The 21,222-nt window shown below is 29.4% G+C and overlaps 1 protein-coding gene across 2 annotated transcripts in view; it reads left to right on the top strand.

The window, feature by feature from the left end:
* The first annotated feature begins 10,143 nt into the window (after positions 1–10,143).
* Positions 10,144–21,222, top strand: part of LOC126734957 (cordon-bleu protein-like 1) — a 68,436-nt gene continuing 57,357 nt past the window's right edge. The window contains exon 1 of one of the 2 annotated variants that reach the window (XM_050438812.1): positions 10,144–10,509. The gene's annotated coding sequence lies outside the window, so the exon portion shown is untranslated. The remainder of the gene's footprint in view (positions 10,510–21,222) is intronic. The other variant, XM_050438817.1, reaches the window with a different exon arrangement.

Genomic DNA, 21,222 nt, shown 5'->3' with positions numbered 1-21,222 from the left:
TGATGATATGGTACTACTGGCTGGCACAAACGTTGGGCTCCAGAATAATATTGATAGCGTTAAAAGAATACCCACCCTATCGACTAAAGATCAATGGTAACAAAACGAAGATATTTGATAAATAGCAAAAAAACAGAATATTTTGATTCCATTGCAAATCGACGGCGAAGTCTTAGAAATGGTAAACCATTTCAAATATTTGGGTACCTAGATTGAAAGAGACACAAACTCCGATAACGAAATAAGCTCTAGAATTGAGCATCTCTTTGATTTATCCTTGAAGTTGAGCCTACGTTTGAGACTAATGCGGTGTTACGTCTGGTTAATCCTGTTGTATGGTGTTGAATCATGAACGTTGAAATCGGGTATGATTAACAGACTGGACGTGTGAACTCTAGTGCTACAGACGAATGCTGAGGGTTCCTTAATTGGAAAGAATTATGAGCGATGAAGGACTTAAGAGAATAGGTTATGACCGAAAGCTACTACATATCATAAAGGTAAGGAAAATACTAACAAATTAATAAACTGAGGAAAGTTGGAAGGCAAAAGGGAGATAAGATGGATTTCTGCATAGTCACGTATTGTGTACCTATAATAAGGCATTGTAAACTAATTCCAAAACAAATTGAACAAATATTTCTTATAATTACCAAATGTCAGTATAACAAAAAAAACTTAAATTGAACAATTTGTTTAACTTAGCAATGCCTTGCAACAAAACTAAAGCAAGCTTTTAATAAAAGTTTCAAATAATAATATCAAAATTACGAGGCGACGAAAGTGAAATGTATATATTTCTGTTATCCAAAATTTAAGTCCAGTTTTTTTTCCATCAAAAATTCCTTGAATACAAATTAAAATGAGATTTAACAGAAATCGTTATTCTTCTCTTATTCTTAAACTCTTGTTATCTTGGTTGATTGTTTCGTAGTATATTAAAAAGCATAACTTTTTTATGAGATAATACACCCGCATGTTTTTTCACCATTATGAAATTAGAATAAAACAGGAAAATTTTTAAACTGATGGTCACGATAAAACGTTAATTATTTCTCTTACAGTATAAGAGCAACACAAATAGTAATTAAGTGAAAAAGCAATAATCCTGGAAACTCCCTATATTATTTCCTCAATAAAGAAGAACTTTGAAAAAGGTTATTACTGTCCTAAGGCATTTCATGATTGAACAATATTATAAATTTATTAAAGTTAGACAGATATTATCATTGGCCTAGTTTAGATTTTTTGAAAAAAATTGGTCAGAATCTTTGAAAAATTTTAAAATTCGCTTATAACTCGAAAACCGTAAACATTTCACTAAGGTCATATTGACATATTTCGATAGCCCATAGAAAGACCTTACCCCAGTTAACAGGTTTTATAAGTTCAATGGAACACTCTGTATATTCCTAAAATGTTAATAAAATCTAAAAAAGAATACGTGAAATAAATAACAGTTTAAGGCAATAACTTTTACAACAACGAATCGAAAGTTACTAAAATTCAAAGGAATTAAAACAAATAAAACGTATAAATTGTATTTTTATTTAGAACTTAAAAAAACTGTTTTATAAAATAAATTGAAAAAATAACTCCGTAATAGGAAAAGTCGCCAAAAAAGAAAAAAATTAATAGCAATCTTAGAAATTCGTATCATAGGCATAAAAGTATAATCTGACCAAAGTGACTTGCAATAAACTTTTGGGCAACAAAAAATAATTAAATTAAATATTGTTTTTATCTAATTTTGTTACATAAAAGATAAAAATAAAACCCACATTCATTGAAATAAATATGAAGAAGAAACGGCATATTATTCGTATTTTCAATCAGTTCCACTTCTTTAAATCGGTTAAAAGAATTTAAAAAAAATACTGAAAACAGGACCAACATTTAATAAGTAAAATCTCCAACGTAATTTATATCTTAAAAACTCGATAAAAACATATTTCAACAAACTAACAACAATCCTGACTACAAGAACGCAATAAGCAGAAGTTATCGGACATAATCGCGAGCTCATCTGGCGAGCTCGCGTTAATCTGCCAGTTTTTATCTAGACACGGCACGTACGTTATAATAATGTAGATGTGGAGCAGGTAAGAAAGGAATTTATCTGCAAATATGATTTTAAAACGGTAAAAGTAAATGATGAATAAAATCGTGGTAAAGTAAACGGCAAACGGAGCCCGGTCACGACGACCGCAAGTTCAATGACGTAAAGTAGTTATTGAGGACAAAATCTTATAAACAGATTTATATAAATTTTCCTTTTTTTTATAATTGTTATTATTGTTTATCTTGATGGTTGTTTATTAGCATGTTTCGCTTATCTATGTGTACGTTCCAGATTTGATAAGAGACCTGTCTCTTATCTCAAGTGGTGCGGAAAAAGATCGGAAAATTGGTATTTTACTGGAACGGATTCTTTTATTAAATCGACGTGTTAATTTCAGATTATGATCGATCAAAATGTTCTAGATAAGGTTTTAGGAACAAAAATACATTTTCTTATCAAAATCATCAGAGCGAAGGGAAGCGTTCGGTTCAAAAATTAAACATTTAAATGGTTATTTTGGTTTTAGGTTGGTAATCCCCTTTCGTTTCCATCTAAATACATGTCCATGTAAAAAGTCAAACTACGTAAATAAATACATAATTTTAAGAAGAACTCATTAGTTAATAATAGAGTGAGGAAATTTTAATTAATTAATTTAAAAAAATCAATAATTAGTTAATTAAAAAACATATTTCTTTTCTTATTTTTAGAATCTGATATCTCAGCTTAGACTCCAATAAGATATAGGACTATAATAAAATTATTCTTATCATATTAAGAAAATAATAAGTCAATCATGGCACTAATAGAGAAATAGCGTCCAGTAGAAATGATAAAAATGCAAAAAAATAATCAATATTTTGCCTATTTTAGACGTAAAAATCTATTCGAAATCACCATTAAAATACAGAAACATATAAAAATCATGATCCTTCTGTCATTTGTAAAAAATTAAACTGCATAAGAAATACGGAATTTCAAAATAATTCTGACGTTCATTAAAAAATAAAGTGCGCTTGAAATTATGAAATCTTTTACCTTTTCAGACATATTTATTTACAAATTCTCCCTTACAAGTACAAACTCAATTAGAATGAAGCAAAGAAAATAAAACTACAAAACATACTAACAAATATAAGTAATGATGATAGCTTAACAATAAGAAACAATTTTTATTAATAATAACTAACTACTACATAACTACAATAACTAACTACATACTATATTTTATTTAAGATAGACGAAATATTCTCAGACATTCTTTAATTTATCCTTATAATTATCACACATTGTATGTAAAGGTGAAAACTCAATAATAGTATTGCTATGCCATTTTTGCGAGAATTAAAACAGTATATAGTATGAATATGAGTAGTATTATAGTATGAGTAGATAGGCGCAGTATAATAAATTAATAATAAGATTATTTGGGCATTCCCTTTACGCATGGTCCATTCATGTCATGTGAAGGTAAACCTATCCAGGAATTCGTAATGTGGATACCAACAAAAAAAATTTAAAATATCTTTTTTTTAATGTATATTAGCATTAAATTTAATTTTAGGATAAGTATGATTATCTATAAAAATATTTTCTTAAAAACTTGGCTAAAAACAGACTTTAAATACTGAACATATAATACCAGCAGGTTTTAAATAAACCTGATATCATAATTTAAAAAAAAAAGTAAAAAAAAATCAGCATTGGTTTGTTTTTTATTATTAAACGTGATATTCGTTTGACAAAATTTACATAAAAAATTATAAATTTCAATTTTGGGCTTAGTCTATTGTTATAAATAAGATGGATACATATTTTTAAATAAATTATAATTTTAGAGAAGCAGCATTTACAGCAAAACTTGTTCTATTTTTAATTTATCATTTCTTTTTTAGTTCCATTCAAATTCTTAACTATTTTTTTAAATAGAGATAATGGATATCTATTAGATATAAGTTAAGACATACTTCTCAACTTTTAAAAAAATTTCGAAATTTTGTTAAAATTAATTTTTAAATACGTGATTTTTTATTATAATAATCCTAAATGCTTTCACTGATTCTTTATAATATCCAAAATAGAATATATACTATATGTCTATTAGATATCCTCCATGAATAAAGACATTAGGATATTTAATAAATATCGGCTAGTATATCCATAAGATATCCATCATGGATGGGACATCCAGCGGATATTGGGCTATCCATTAGTCGTCTACTGGTTATTGTGTATTGTGTGGATAATATCTTTAATTGTAATTCGGCTTCATCCGTTCGTCAGATAGATATTAGTTTTCCAGGCGGGCATATTTTTGGTTATAAACTAGAGTTACAGTGGAGAATTTATGCTATTGAGAGGCTTTTTCTTTGATCTTTTTACATCATAATATTTGTGAGGAGGTGGCCTATACATATTTTCTGCTCATCTAAAATGAAGTTATTTTTTTGCAGATAGATGTACAATATTCTTTACAAATTTATTTGAGAAAAGAATGTACCTTGTCTCTAAAAGAATCTTTGTTATTCTTATTTTTCCAAATTTCTACATGATGATTTTTATATATTAATTATACTTTTCTGTTTACTGGCATGTATCAAATTAGAAAGTAACATACTATAAACAATTAAAATTGTATAAACCATAGCATTGACATTAAAACCTCTGCAGCAATATTTTATGCCTCCATAAACCATTTATTGCCTTTACGGACATAGAAATTGTCTTTTTAATTCATTTATTACTGCTTAAGTTTTACTGGCTTAACTGCACTTGGTAAACAAATCCTGATTATATAATCATCACTATTATATAATTTGTCGTACTCTTAAAAGAATGAAATGTGCCATATTCTGAGATCTATAGCTATATTTAAGAATTCTGTATAAGAAAAGTGGTATAAAAGTGCAAAACGACTAAAGAAGTACAAGAAAAGTCCTTGGAACCACTTCGGTTGAACCAGTAGCTGAGCGAACTGCTGGTATCGATTGCAAATGAATGCAGTCCACCTCGCGTTGAAAAAAGGTAAAAAGGTCCGGCGTTGACGTGCGGCCTTCTCTCGGAACACTTCGATAATCAAAATAATCTAAAATTCATACGTCCTTATTATACATCTGCCAGCCTTGCATGGCCGGCTTTCAAAGGCCGTTCAGCCTAGAGCCGAGCGGGGACCTCTTTCATTATCGTTTCTCCCGCGGCGAGTACGGCGTTTACTTTAGATCGGTACTTTTAGTCGATAAAATGACTGTTTACTCTTACCATGGTATCTATGGTAAAATAACAAAATTTAAATATGAAGAATATGCAATTTAAATCCAAAAAAGAGTCTGGAAGTTGAGGCCCACTGTCTTTTCAGGCCCACTTTTCGACGCGACAACGTTGCATTGTTACGTTGTTTTAACCGTAGAGACAACCCCGTTTTACACCAATTTGAAAGAGATTTTTTTAGTTGTCTCAACCACAGTATAAAGAACAAGATTATTATTCTAGTTTATGTTCGGTGTCTCAACGTTACGCAGTGACTACCCGTTAAGTTTCTAAACGTTTTTGCAAAGTTTTTAGAATTGCTGATTTTTGGACGGCTGGACGCCATAATGACAGAAAAATTAATTACTTTTTTAACAATAAACTAATAGATAACTCTATTAGGCAGCTACTCCAAAAACACAACTTTTTTAATCCATCTTTTGAACAGTCCCTATTAATATTTGTTTTGTATGTAGTTTAATATAGTAAATTATATGGGTAAAATACCCGTTTTGAAAGATTTACAAGCACTTTATAAACGGAACATAGTTTACTGTGAAAAGATGTTTCTTTGATTTCAGCCCTAAATAACACGCGCGCCCTGAATTTATAGCGGATTTCAAAAAAATAATAATAAGTAATTTTTTTTATTGGTTACATAAAAAACCTGCTGTCGTTGTCTCTGGTTGGCTTGAAGCAAGAGGAAGAACGGATGGACCTAACCTAAAATTTTAATATTTCAATTATTGTTTGCAGTTTGTTGCGAGAATGCAGCACGTTTTTTTACAAACTTTAATAAACAAAAACTCTAACTTTTACAAAAAAAATCATAAGCTCTTCGAAAAATATAAACTCAGAATGTAACGTTAACATTACAATATGAGTTCTCGTTCCTAAAAAATAAAACTTTATATATAAAATTTACCATTGTTTTTAAGCTGGTAAATTTCTTGTGTAAAAAAGCCTCCTACTTAAATGTAGGATATAGGAACCATGAAGAAAACTATTTACAATAAGTAAGCCATTTACAAAAGTAAAGTAAGTAGATACTTTACTTTATTTACATAAACTAGTTGCAACGTTGTTTTTAGTGCAAAATTTAGTTGGTTTTGCAACGATATTTATTTGCGACCAAACTTCGACGTACTGCACCTGTATCGCAACTCTTGTAAAACGTATTTTTTACTATAGATGGTAGCAGTAGTAATTTACACTTAAAACAACGACGTGCAGACGTGTACAATTTTTCGAATCAAAAACCCAGTAAGAACAACGTTACCTCATCGTTAGCGAATGGGTGTATTACATTGCCTGATCGTCTGTGTTGAGCATTTTTCGCTGTTTTTGGCGTTGCAGAGGCAGCTTTTTGACATGTTAAGAGTTTTAAGAGGAAGATGAAAAACAAAGGTAGAGTGAATAGGAGGAAGAAACAATATTCAATTCAACATAACCTACTTAATCTATATTTTTATTTTTATAATTGATTTTTTTCTTGGAATTATTAGGATTTATTATTTTCGTTTTGCTTTAAAAAATGAAAAGATATAAATACTTTAAATATTTAGGACCGGTCTATCAACAACCCAAGCAGTTATCAGCGTGGTTAATAGCATAGTCGAGGGATTTGAGGGGGGCAAACACACTGCTCTGACTCTGTGCGACCTCAGTAAGGCCTTCGACTGTGTCAATTCAGAGATCCTTCTGAATAAGCTGGAAGCATTTTATGGCTTTAGAGGAGTGGTCCTCGCTTTCTTCAGATCTTACCTTACTAATAAACGTCAATGCACTGGAAACTATGGTAATGTCTCATGTATCTGTGTATCTTTCTGAAGCCGAATCCCTCTTTTTTATTTGCCGATGATACAACATTGCTTTCATCATCTAAGAGTCTTGAGGAACTATAGACCAATATGACTTCTGTTATATCAAGGGCCAAGAAATGGTTTGAGGGAAATAAACTTAGCTTGAATGAAGGCAAAACTCAAAAGCTAATTGTGTCAAGTAATTCTTCCAGAGTCCAAAGCGGAGAGTGTGTTAAACTGCTGGGCTTGACTGTGGATGATAGGCTAACATGGCTTGCCCATATAGATAGCTTATGCAAAATAATCTCTTTAAACATATTTCTTCTGAGACAGCTTAGATGCCTTATGGATATAGGCGGTACTAAAAGGGCATACTATGCATTTTTTTATTCACACATTTCATTTGGTGTAATTTTATGGGGTAACTCTTCACACTCAATAAGAGTGTTTCGACTCCAGAAGAGAGCTTTGAGGACGATTTTAAATCTTCACTGTAGACCATTTTTCATAAAATTAAAAATTTTAACCCTTTCTTGTATATACATTCTTAGCTGTCTTGTTGAAATTCATAAAAACAAAGATAGTTAAAAAAAAATGAAGATTTTCACTCTTATAACACAAGAGGTGCACAACAAATACGTCCCCTTTATTTAAAACTACAAAACTTAAAGAATAATTCACTGCCCCTTAGTCTTTACAACAAATTACAATGTTCTACTCGCCAGCTATCTCCTAAAAAATTCAAAGTACTCATCAGAGATACTCTTCTAGAACATTTATTCTATTGATGAGTTTATAACCACGGCTCTGAATGAATGACAAATGTGCTCAGATCTTGACAGATTTTTGTTACATTTTATTGTACTTTTTTATTATAACTTTGTTCAGCAATAGTATTTATGTTCTTGTTAAGATGTCATAACTTTGTACTTGTTTATATTTTTTTACCTATATTTATATGTTTTTATTTGTATTTGATTTTAAATTTGTGTTATGACTTATAGGTATGTAATTTTTTTTCTTTTAATCTCTCAATTGTTATTGAACTGTATTTTAACTTCTGCATACACTGTTTTTATTGGTTTAATTTTGTGATTTGTGTAAGACTGTGTGACAGAATGTAGTGTTAACATTATATTCTGAGTTTATATTTTTCAAAGAGCTTAAGAATTTTTTTAAAAAATTAAAGTTTTTATTTATTAGTTTGTAAAAAACGTGCTGCATACGCGCAACAAACTGCAAACAATAATAGAAATATTAAAATTTTAGATTAGGTCCATCCGTTCTTCCTCTTGCTTCAGGCCAACCAGGGACAACGACAGCGGGTTTCATATGTAACCAATAAAAAAAATTACCTAATATTTTTTTTTTCGAAATCCGCTATAAATTCACGGCGCGCGTGTTATTTAGGGCTAAAATAACTTTTCACAGAACTATGCTCCGTTTATAAATTAAGTGCTTGTAAATCTTTCAAAACGGGTATTTTACCCGTATAATTAATTCACTATATTAAACTACATACAAAACAAATATTATAATAAGGACTGTTTAAAAGATGGATTAAAAAGGTTGAATTTTTGGAGTAGCTGCCTACTGGAGTTATCTATTAGTTTATTGTTAAAAAAAATAATTAATTTTTCTGTCGTTATGGCGTCCATCCGGCCAAAAATCAGTAACTCTAAAAACGTTGCAAAAGTGTTTAGAGAGTTAACGGGTAGTCACTGCGTAACGTTGAGACAACCAAAAAAATCTCTTTCAAATTGGTGTAAAACGGAGTTGTCTCTACGGTTAAGACAACGTAACAATGCAACGTTATGTCGAAAACGTTGTCGCGTCGAAAAATTGCTAATTGGGAAAATTAGTTTCAAGAAGTGGCTCAACAGTTCAATATATTATAAAAAATTTTCAGGTAAAAACCATAAGAAAATTTTTAAAATGCCAGAATATACGGGCCAGGGTAGCAAGGAAGAAGCCATTCATAAATAAGAAAAATAGAAGTAAACGCCTTGAGTTTGCTCAAAGACCTTTAGGCAACAATATAGAGAATTGGAAAAATGTGACATTTACAGACAAAATAAAAACTGAATTGTTTGGTAAATCAAAGAAAACTTTAGTGTATAGAAAGCGCGGTGAAGCTTACAATCCAAAAAACTTCAATCCCTATGGTAAAACACGGAAGTGGTTCTGTTCTCCCATGGGGATGTATGTTATGGCATGGACTGGGTTAGTTCCCTTTTATTGACCGTATTATGGATCGGTTTGTTTATATAGATATATTAAAGAATAATTGAAAGAAAAGTGCAGAGAAAATGGGAATTAGCAACGATTACATATTTCAGCAATACAACGACCCAAAGCACACCGCGCGGGTCGTTAAAGAATGGATATTGTATAATGTACCAAAAGTATTGGAAACTCTACCCCAATCACCAGACGTCAACCGCATTGAACATCTGTGGTCTGAACTGAAGGAAAGAGTAAAAAAAAAACATAAAATATCGAATAAAGAGAAATTGAAAGCAAAATGTCAAGAAGAGTGGTCCAATATTGAAATAGATTTTACCAAGAAACCCGTACAATCGATGACTAGTAGGTTGGCAGAAATTAAAAAATCAAAAGGTATTCGTTATTAGTTTTTAAATATTTGTTGAATTTTTAAAAATACATATAAGTGGATGAATAAATTTTCTTCTTTGCTTTTTCAGAATTTGTATATTTTTTTTTATTTAGGCATACAACTAACTGTGTATATGTTTATAATATAATTATCCAAGAATCGTTTATGGCATAAGTTTTAATTGAATTTTTACAAAAGAAATTAAGGTGGCCAAATAATTTTTCTCCCGACTGTATGTATATGGGAAACAGTCCTGAATTTGCAGTATCACTAATATCCGGAGTAACAAAGCATATCAAAGGGCCCTAATGCAAAACGCCAAAGTAACTGAACTATAACTATACATGCAGTTAGCGGTCCGCCAAGAGGACGTATACCTAGAGCACGGTGCCACCGATGAAAGACCGACCGTAGTCATTCAGTTCAGTTCAGTGGTCGCCCCGTCCGACCGTCCGTCGGAATAACGTGGTGTTCGAAAGTAAACTCCTATAGTATACACAAAATCGTGTATATGTTTTACACATTGTATCGGAAAGCTTCTCGTCGGCGAGGTCGTGCAGGTGTATCGGTGAAATTTCACAGGTGCTAAATTTCTGCTGTTTGTGTCCCATGTTTACTTTTTTTTTATTTTTGGTTTTCACTAACGAGGCCTTAACGGTACCACTATCTTATTAGTAAATAGTGTTTTTTTTGCAAATTTAAAATTTCATTCGAGCGCAGTGAAACGACAATGTTTTGTAACTGGATATAATTGGATTAACTTTAAAATTAAATTGGATAAGGTGAGCGTTGAATTAGCACACATATTAACCTGTGAGTGTTTATGAAACGAGTTTTTTTTTTTTTTGGTCAAGTAAGTCGCCTTAGGGCGGAAGAGGAAACTGAACTGAATGATCATGACTTGGTTGGTACCTCTAAATGTAGGTTTATTCGAGTTGAAAGTGGATTTAGCACCGATTTGCCATTGTGGGCTCGTTTCGATTTTCGGCAACCGCTTTTTAATTGAACTGGAATTTTATTAATGCTATATTTGGAAGGAGTGTTTCACTTTTTTCCATATCGGTTCAAAAGTTAATGCACATTAACCTCCTTGTAAAGATATTTGTTAAATTTAAGTCATCTTATTAAAACAATATTATAATCCAGCTCGAAGGACCAGTAATGTAAAAATTTCAGAAAAATATGACTAATGCTGATTATAATAGACGAAAGGCTTTCTTTGGCAAAAGCCTTCTAAAAGATTTGTTAGATTTAATTTTTTTGTTAGATGAGAGTTTATTTATTTAACTGCGATATACAAACTATTTGTAACAGCTGAAAATTAAAATAAATCAATACATTAAAAATTACGAGACATTGACTCACAATACCATTGAAGTTTCCAACATATTAGAATACATACATAAAATGCAAAATCACTCCTCGTCTTCTCAAAATGTTTCATGTTTCATATGTAGTATAGTGTTTTTGTGAATAGTCTAGATGAATGTTTCGACTCAATAGTGATTACTGAGACATTTATTTTGCATGATAAAGAAATTGTGAAAATTCGAGACTAGGGCTTAATTTAAAATGATAGCAAAATCAATAAAAAGGTACGTGCTCAATTACAATGAGTTAATACACGGCTTGGATACTTGAGTAAATTTACAGATGACAAATCTTAATGGAAAATATAAATATTGACATTCCTAAACAACATAACTTATCTGAGGAGTACTTGAGCTGTCTGTATGCAAATGGTTTTTTGTCTTACATAAATGACAAAACAAGGGTAAGATGACCAGAAGAATCTTGTATTGACCGTATTTTTATAAAATTCAATAAAAAATAAACCGAAATAATGTCTCTGAAATACTAATATAATCTTACAGACCATTATCCTATTATGGCTTTTATAAAAATTAAAGAAACAATAACAAAAAAATATAAAAAAAATGTAAAAAATACACGGACTCCAATCAGGTACGGAACATAATGTTACAGCCAGAATTTTGAATAATTTTTTATTTATGTTTAAACATTGATGAATCTGCGAAAATTTTAATACATAATACAAGTTCAACAATTCAAATGTGTACAAAAATTGTAAATACTTAAAATCAAAATAGACAAATAAACAGTTGGATGACAAAAGGTTTACTAAAATCAGTCGCGAGAAAGAACAAGATGTACACAGAATGTCTGCAAAATTCAAATAATGAAGAAATTTTTAATAAATATAAAACATATAAAAATAAACTAACAGCTTTGATAAAAAGTGCAAAAAAATCCAATTTAGCAAAATGTAGACTTATTACAAATTATAGAAAATGGTTTACAATATTACAGGAAACAAAAATAATTAACAAAAAAAAGAAATAAACATAAACAATAAAATTTATACAAACTTGGAAGATATTACTGATAGAAAGAAAGACTGAAACTGAAAACTGAAAGAAAATAATTCCACCTGCAAATAAACCTCGGAAGTAGAAACCAATTTCCATATATTTAAATTCAATATAATTAATTATCAATTCATTATTTTAAATTTCACCACTTTAAAAGAAATACAAGATTTAATAAAAAAAGCTTGACCAAGAAAATCACCAGGCTAAAATGAAATTAGGTCAGAAAATTGTAAGCAAATATAGATGAAATAATTAATTATAGACCTTTTACATTAATTTTATTCGTATTAAAAATATTTGAAATGGCACCTAAAAACCGGATGACAAGCATTTACGATGGAATTTTCAAATTCAGTATCTAATTAAAAAATTATAAAAACACCTCTTAACTAGATTTAAGTATCTTAAAAACCTTACCTTAAGCTAAACGACTTCTCGAACGAAAAATTCTTTATCAAGCACTGTTTTTGTTACATTTAACCTATGGACTGTGTAAATAGATATAACCTTTGTAAACTGAATTCCTTACAAAGATGGGTAATAAAAGCAATATTTAATAAAAAAAATGAGCTATTCGACAGAAAAATACTTAAAGAATCAGGTCTGTTAAACATAACATAATTATTTTGTCAAAAAATGGCTGCTAGAATAGTTCAACAAAAAGAAAACATTGAACATTACCACACAGGAGAAGAAATAAGGAAAAAAGTGTGTAATGCCGAGATTACATAGTCATTCGTACCAATAATATAATATCACTAACACCTAGGTTATATAATGTAATTTCAAATCATATAAAAAATATTACGAAGATGAGACTATTTAAAAAAAATTATAAATTAATGGATTTATAAAGCGAAGAGAGACATTGTAAAAAATTATGAAATGTTTCTTTATTCTAAAATTGACTATTATAACTTTCCAAATCGCATCCATGATTAAAGACTAAAAGAAATTAAGTATCTACAGACTTTTTTTTAAACAAGTAGTTAAACCACTTCAAAAGTGAACTGTTTATTCATATTATTTTTTTTTGTATTTCTATATATCCACGTATCCATATATCCATTTTGCACAGGAATAAACATATTTTTTCTTATTATTTATTTTTTATTAAAAACAGGTAACAAAAAAAAATTTAATCAAATAAACGATTTACATGAATCTATCAATTTATAAAAAAATTAATGCTGAAAGTAATGTCATTATTCCCAAAAGAGGAAAGATGTTAGGACATAAGTCTAATGGCCAGAAGTGTGTGATAACTCGTATACCCTTTTTTGCATACGATAAATTCTCAATGCCCTCATAGAGCAATTTTGAGTGAAAGAGCGCAAAATAAGTCACCTTCAATGCTGCTATATTTAAAATCTCTTTTAAAGTTCGTAGTGCAAATATTGCAGAGAGATTTTTAGAGAGAGCATCGATATACGGGGTTTAGCTTAATGCAGAATCAATGTTTATTCTCAAGATACATTCAAGTTCAATACATTCATACATTCAAGCAGTTAATAGCGGATTATTTGCACAAAACCAGTCTAGCACATTGACTACTAAAATTGCGGAATTCAGTTCAGGATTAGATTCTCCTTTGCAAACCACGTCTGTGTCTAATTATTATAATACGGCTCTAATGACCAATAATGTGACAAGTACAAAAAAACAACGAAAAGCATTTTTAAATTATTTTTCACTGTTATTAAGTGTGAGATGGAAGTGATGATTTTTTGCAAATCATTTGGCTTTTTACAAAATAAATATTTTTTATAACAAATGTCTGGTATATCTCTAATAATGAATACTCTCTAATATTCAAATGTCAACTTTCTTACGCTCATTATGTAGGTACTTTCTTACATAATTTCCTATCGTCCTATGCTAACTGTCTAGGACGATTATAATAATTGTTTTATGAGTCTATAATTCTGAGGTATAAAAATGGATTAAACGTCGATTTGGCACACATTAGCCATTTATTCATTTAATATTATAATATTGATTCAAAAAAATTTTCTACGATTGTTTAGTGTGAGATGAATAGTCTTATTTCTAAAAACGCAACGTAAAAACACCATCCTCCTTAAACAGATCCATTATCCGGCTTGAAGGACTAATATTACAAATTTATGGCACACATTCTTTCTTATTATAGAAAAATAATAAATAATAGATCTTTCCGGAATTGTTAAAATTTTGAGATATGTATTAGGTATTTTACAACCAGATCTGAAACTGCAGGGATATATTCAAAACTAGAAAAATATAAATATTTTCCAACCTTGGTATAAATATCCATGAATCTAAAAATATAAAAACGAATATTTTAGGTCAGTTTTAATCAGGCCAGTTTTAATCGGTAATGTAATTATGCTAATTATTTTTTTTCATTATTTTCTGTGTTTGTTGGGAGTTTTTTTCACAATTTAGTTTTTTAATAATTGCCCTAATTTTGGCAATTCCTAATTAGAGTTTTTCATTTTCTATATATCAACCCAAAAACTGACTGTATTAATCACATCAACTTTGTTACAAAAAAATTTGATAATTTTAAGTGATCTAATAAAAAAATATATTAATCCGGCTCAAAGGACCAATAGTGTGAAAATTGCAAAAAAATATAAAAATTTCTAATGACAAAGATTTTTTCAATATATTTTCTCTATTGTTGATTGTGAGTTAGATAATCGTGTCTAAAAAATGCGTCGAAAATTTTTCTCAAAACCACGTCTTGTCTGAAATATTTTGAAATATTAATGTGTCAATTTTTTGTTACATACCTACATACTTTCCTCTACTCATAAAACGATCATAATTTCTTTATGATCCTTTTATATTTTTATATCATGTATAACACTAGGTTCAATGTTAATATTTTGACATTATTGGCTTTCAAATAAAATTATTTCTCAAACATTTCCCAAATTTCATTAAAATGTTAATTGCCTTATGTACTTTTCCTCACTACATAAGACGAGCTTTTGTTTCAATCATTTTTAATTCTTGATTCTAAATGACAAAATGTCTCTTATTTGGTTCTAATAATTTTATCTTTTAAGCGCTTTTAAATTAAAGTCGAATTTTTGTATTTCCTTATTTAGCCAATTTTCAATAACTTCTTTCCTTATAACCTAAAAGCTGATGCATAAAGCACATGAACCTTCTCAAGAAGATTTTCGGCTCCAATATGACTATTGCAAAAAATAATGAAGCATTTATTTAGCCGTAGAGCTACATGGCAACTACACGAAGTATTTATTGCACTATTACAATAAAAATCCAAATATTTTGGAATGGAAATTTTATTGATATTTGGCAAGAATTTTTGACTATCAACTCAAAAAGTAGTATAATAACCACCTTATGCATTAAGTATATTAACTTCCTTAATAAAATATTGTAATTTAGTAAAAATAATGTAATAATCCGGCTTGAAGAACCAATGTGGAACTAACAGCAAAAATATTTTATTAATTATTTTCTATAATTGTTGAATATTTTGGGCTTTTTACCAAATTTAAATTTTCGCTAAGTATACATACTTCGTTGTAATAAGATTCTCGACGATTCTTAGGTCTGAAATGAATGGATATTAATAAAAATTAGTTAAAAATCATATTATATAGGGGTTTATTTGAGCAACTTTTAATAAAACTGTAATTTTTATGGTGCTTTATTTCTTTGATTTTTAGACAGTTTTCCATATAAACTCAATTATTGATACATTGACCTCCTTGAAACATATTTATTTAATTTAAGTAAATTAAATAAATATCCGGCTCGAAGAACCAATGTTAAAATTGTCATATTCATAAATTTTTTAATATTAGTACCTTTACCAGAAATTTCATAGAAAATATTTGAAGACATTTAAAGTATCTTTGGCTTGTGACATATTAGTACAGTCGTGCTGTCATTAGAAATGGTCAAATGGATGCAAAAATTAGATAGAGGATGAAAGCTGTATGAGTTGAGAGAGTGCAAAAACCAAAAATGCTAACAAAAATTCCGAGGGTTTTCTTTTTAGGGGATGGTCTTGGATTGGCGCTACCTCTTTGCACTTACAACTTTGACTCCATGAGATAAATTGTTCAGAAAAATCAGAGCTTTCTTTACTTCCACAGAGCCTTGATTTAGAGGGTGTAAAAAGGGGGTGAGGTTTTGAAAAATTGGTTTAATTAATAACTTTCTTGGAAAAAATTCCACGAATTTTATTCAAATAGCTCTTAGTTAAGTTATAGCTCTCAAAAAGACGCGTACATTGATGTATATATCGACTATGCATAAAACTTTTGACACCCCCAAAAAAAATTATCAAAAAATGTAAAACATCATCATTTTGAAATAACTCGAAAACTATACATCAAAGAAAAAAGTCTTGGATGTATAGAAGGTGGAGAAAAATGTTACCTTCAATTTGATAGTAAGAGCAACCCTTAACTCCGTACGTAAACCACCCTTATGGGGGAGGGTGAAAATTTTGAAAACCTTTTTTGGAGAAACTATACGATGTTGCTTCTACGCAATAAATTGAAGCAAAAAGTCTAAGCTATCATTTCATCCACAGCAAAGAGGTGATAAATTGCATTTTAAGGGCTGCAAAATTAAGGGGCGCATATTAGAAACCAGTTTTTTTTAAGTTATCTCTTCGGGTAAGAATTTTTCATAAGAATAATAATACTTAGTTTGAAGGTGTGCAGATAGACAAGTATTACATTATACTGCCTTGAATAAATACATTGTTCCCGAGCTATGAAATAACTAAACTTCCTTTTACTTTACACTTACCCCCATCAGGGGGATGCGTGTGTGTTGAAAGTAGTTTATAGTGTTAAATATGAACAAGAAAAAAAACAAAAACATAGATCTTTTCCACCGTTAATAGAACTAATAATTAAGCTAAATGAAAGACGGAGCTTGGGAAAATGACACAATTTCTTAATTATGGCCTGAAACGCCTTGAGATATTATTTATTGATGTAATTATGCTGATTACGAACGAAGATTTTTTTACGATGTCGAGTGTATGTATCTAAAAATGGCTTTAATTATCGGTTTTAGGGGTGGTCTAATAGCTCAGACTTTTCCAGTTGAAGTTGTTGAAGTACAATTTTGTTAACATCGATATGTAATCATGAATATGGTAATCATCAAGTGCAGTCAAGTCTCTTTTATTATTTAGAAATTTTAGGAGTTTCTATTACACCATTTTTTCTTTTTTTTTAATTTATTTTCTAAAATAAATTAATATTTAAAGTGAATGTGAAGGTCATTAAATGCGACAACTAATTTCTGGGTTTTAATGCTGATTATTTTTTGCAATTTCTTTAATATTTTGTGAGTCATAGGATTGACCAGTGACCAATCCGAATTCCCTCAATGGACTTTCCCTGCTATATTTGAATTTATTGATTTTTAATTATTCTGCGAAATATGCAGAACTATTTTCATTCAGGTAGGAATAAATTTTTTTATAGCTACTTAATAGCCTCAGGGTGGAACAAATTCTGGAAAGAATTTAGAAAAATTTAAAAAAAACTATTTGACAACCGTTAACTTTTAATGACCAAAAACCTGCGAATTTTAAACTATACATAATAAAATAGATAAACGTTTATCAAAATTGATATAATTTAAATTGATAATAAAGTTGACGGTATTAAACAGCTTAAGGCATTTTTAAGATAAGAAATACCAGAAGATAACAGACCAAATCGCTGATAAATTATGTTTTTAAAAATGTTTGTTTAAAAATAGACGAAATGATCAAGATGTCCTTGCACAGACAGAAGAATAATACATAAATCAATTTAAAGGTCGGGCAAGTTTTGCAATAAGTGTCAAAATATTTAATAAAAATGTAAATTATTTGCTGAAAGGTAAAAAATTAATGGATAACCGTAAAATACTAACGAAATTGCAATTAGTATGGAAAGATAAAACGAGCATTTCAATTTTATGAAAAAAATTATTGTAATTAGCAATTTTAATTAACTAACAAAGAGAGGCAATTATTTTAACATTAACATTCATACAGTGAATTTTTCTATTATTGTACAACCAATTTTCTTTGATCTCAGCCTGTCAAATATGTCAAAATTGCCACTGTTTTTTTTTTTGATTAAATTGGCCGATTACTACACATCTTTAAACCTCGAAGTATAACGTAACGCTACATTCACTTTTAACGATACGTGAACAGTTTAGCTGTAAATGTATTTAAAATAAAAATCAAAATTCACCGCACGTTAACAAAGCAGGAAACTGAGTAATGGTTCCTCGTTTAAATTAATCTTTTTTTCTATTTCTGTTTTAGCGTTCGTATAGCGGCTGTGAGGCGAATTTTAAAATGTCAACTTTTGCATAGGTAAACCCGTTGTTAATTACATAATATATGTCGAGGTTTGTTAAATCTTTGGATTTTATTGGTGATTTTTACCTAAGATGGTTATGAGTTTAATCGACGAGACCACCATGAAGACGACATATTCAAGGTGTTTTACAATTGAATTAACGAAAGCCTTTAAGGGAGATTCTGTTAAGTAAAAACCACCCATAATCAGAAATATCCTTCCATCTGAGGATATTTCTAAAGTTAAATGATTTTGTGAAATCTGAATATCTCAGCCTAAGATTTTTTTTGTTTAGATGTTTATTTTTCTTTATAGATCCAGATATTTTCACTCAAGATCTAGAAATATTCACCTAATATTAAGAAAAAATAAGGGCAAAGATTTTTCTTGCATCCTTTTTATTTACTTACTTTCCATTTACATCTGTTTTCAGTTTTCTTCCAGTAAAGTATGTTCAAAGGAGTTTATGATTTACACCTCTAAATCTCGTTTTCTTTAGTTTTTTTTAACAACGAATATTAATGTTTGCTGTATCAAATGCTTTTTGCAGGTCAACGACTACAGTTAACTATAATTTATATTAATATGAGGCTGCTTTTCTTTTGAAATCGGTACTGATGTTTGTCAAATTTGAAGTCGTTGTCGAGCTTTATCATTCTAGCTTTTATTACCTTTTCCAGGATTTTGCTGTGGATAGTTGTTTACATTGTCTTATTTACCTTCTTTAAAAATATACACTATTTTTAATAACTTCGATTCTTCTGTGGTATTATTTGTTAAAACTATGCTCTTAGTCCAACAATTTTGAATAGCGTTTCTATGTGTTTTTTGTCCCAAAATATAATGATTTTCTATTAATGATTTATAATTTTATTAACTCAACCTGGATTGTAAGAGTGGCATCTTGTATTATTATATCAAATCAAAGATATTACGTAAAAATGCCTGGAAGTACTTACAGTTTTCTACATTAAACTAATGTTAAGCTTGAATGGGGGATAAATATAAAAAATAGCTAAACTGAAAGTTGTTATATAATAAATTTGAATAGAGGTAGGTGGAAAAAGAGGCAAAACAAATATTTGAACCGAATAAGGTACATGAGAGCCCTTAAAACCACCATTCCATATATTTTGGAAGGCCTGGAAAGGTAGTTAGATGATAAATTTTAAGAATGATTTTAGTGAAAGGGACCTTAGTGCTCACTTTCCATGCTAACTTGTGAAACCTGGCTCGATTAGGTTAGGACTTTGTGAAATATAAAAATATTAACCTAACATTTTTCTGTTTAAATATAGACCCAGATATTTTTACGTAAGATCTAGTAAGATCTATCTCTCTCTATAATTTAGAAATTTTCATGTAATGAGAATATGACTAATGTAAATATATGAATATTGCCTTAAGTCAAAGATTTTTCTTACTTCCTTCTTATTTACTTACTTCCCATTGACACCTCTTTTTAAGTCTTCGAGTAAAGTATGTTCGTGAGAGCTCATTACTTACACCTCTGAATCCCATTTTCTTAAGTCTTTAATAACAAATATTAATGATCGCTGTATCAAATGCTTTTTGCAAACTAACAAACGTAGTTAACTGTGCATAGGAATTTATTTGTAAAAACTACGATCTTAAGTACAACGATTTTAAGCAGTGTTTCTGTCTTTTTTAGTTATTCTGCCAAGTCTCATGGTATATTAATTTTTTATTAATGATTTATAATTTTATTAATTCAACCTATGATACCTGGATTGTAAGAGTGTTATCTTGTATCAAGACATCACTTAAAAAATATATTACGTAGAAATGCCTGTAAGTACTTACTCTTTTCTACATTAACCTATATTGAGCTTGCATGGCGGATAAAAACACAAAACCGCAAAAACTGAAAAGTGTTAAATAATAAATTTTCGGACAGGTAGATGAAAAAAAAAAACAAAACAAATATTTGAACCGAATAAGGTAAATGGGAGCCTTTAAAACCACAATTCCATATATTTTGGAATTCAGAAATGCCTGGAAAGGTAGTTAGATGATAGATTTTAAGGGTGACTACACTGGAAGGGTCAATTGTGTTTTCTTTACATGTCAACTTATAAAACCTGGCTCAATTAGGTTAATGGTTGGAAGATTATAAAGATGGCCAACGTTTCTGGAATCTAATGTATGTTTGTATACCTAATATTAACCCAATACTAATAAATTTTACCATCCATCCCAATAATTTTGTATATTTTTGCCTTTATTGCAGATTTTGCTAATCAAAAAAAATTATATAAATAAAATGCCATAGACTCAATTCTAAAGACTCCCTTACGTTAATTCAACCATCTGTGGATATTTATGATGAAAAATTAGAAAATGGCTGACTTTGTGAAAGCTGGACATCTCAACCTAAGAGTTTTTTTTATTTAAATATTTATTTTAAGATTTATATTTTTACTTAAGAATTTTTTTAGACCCAGACATTTTCACTTAAGATCTAAAAATATTCACCCAGTATTAAAAAAAATATATTTATAGTTTTAAAATTTTCATATAATGTCTAGGATAAAAGATTTTTCTTCGTCGCCTTCCAGTCAAGTATGTTCGAAAGAGCTCATGACATACACCTCTAATTCTCATTTTCTTAATTTATTTTTTAATAAATACATAAATAAAAATATTATTCTTTACTGCATCAAATGCTTTTTGCAAGTCAACAAACACAGTTAACTGTGATTTATATAAATATGAGGCTGTTTTTCTTTTA

This window comes from Anthonomus grandis, chromosome 4, assembly GCF_022605725.1.
Source record: "Anthonomus grandis grandis chromosome 4, icAntGran1.3, whole genome shotgun sequence".
Taxonomy (NCBI): Eukaryota; Metazoa; Arthropoda; class Insecta; order Coleoptera; family Curculionidae; genus Anthonomus; species Anthonomus grandis.
Note: the sequence above shows the minus strand (reverse complement) of the source record. Positions and strands in the feature narration are given on the sequence as shown.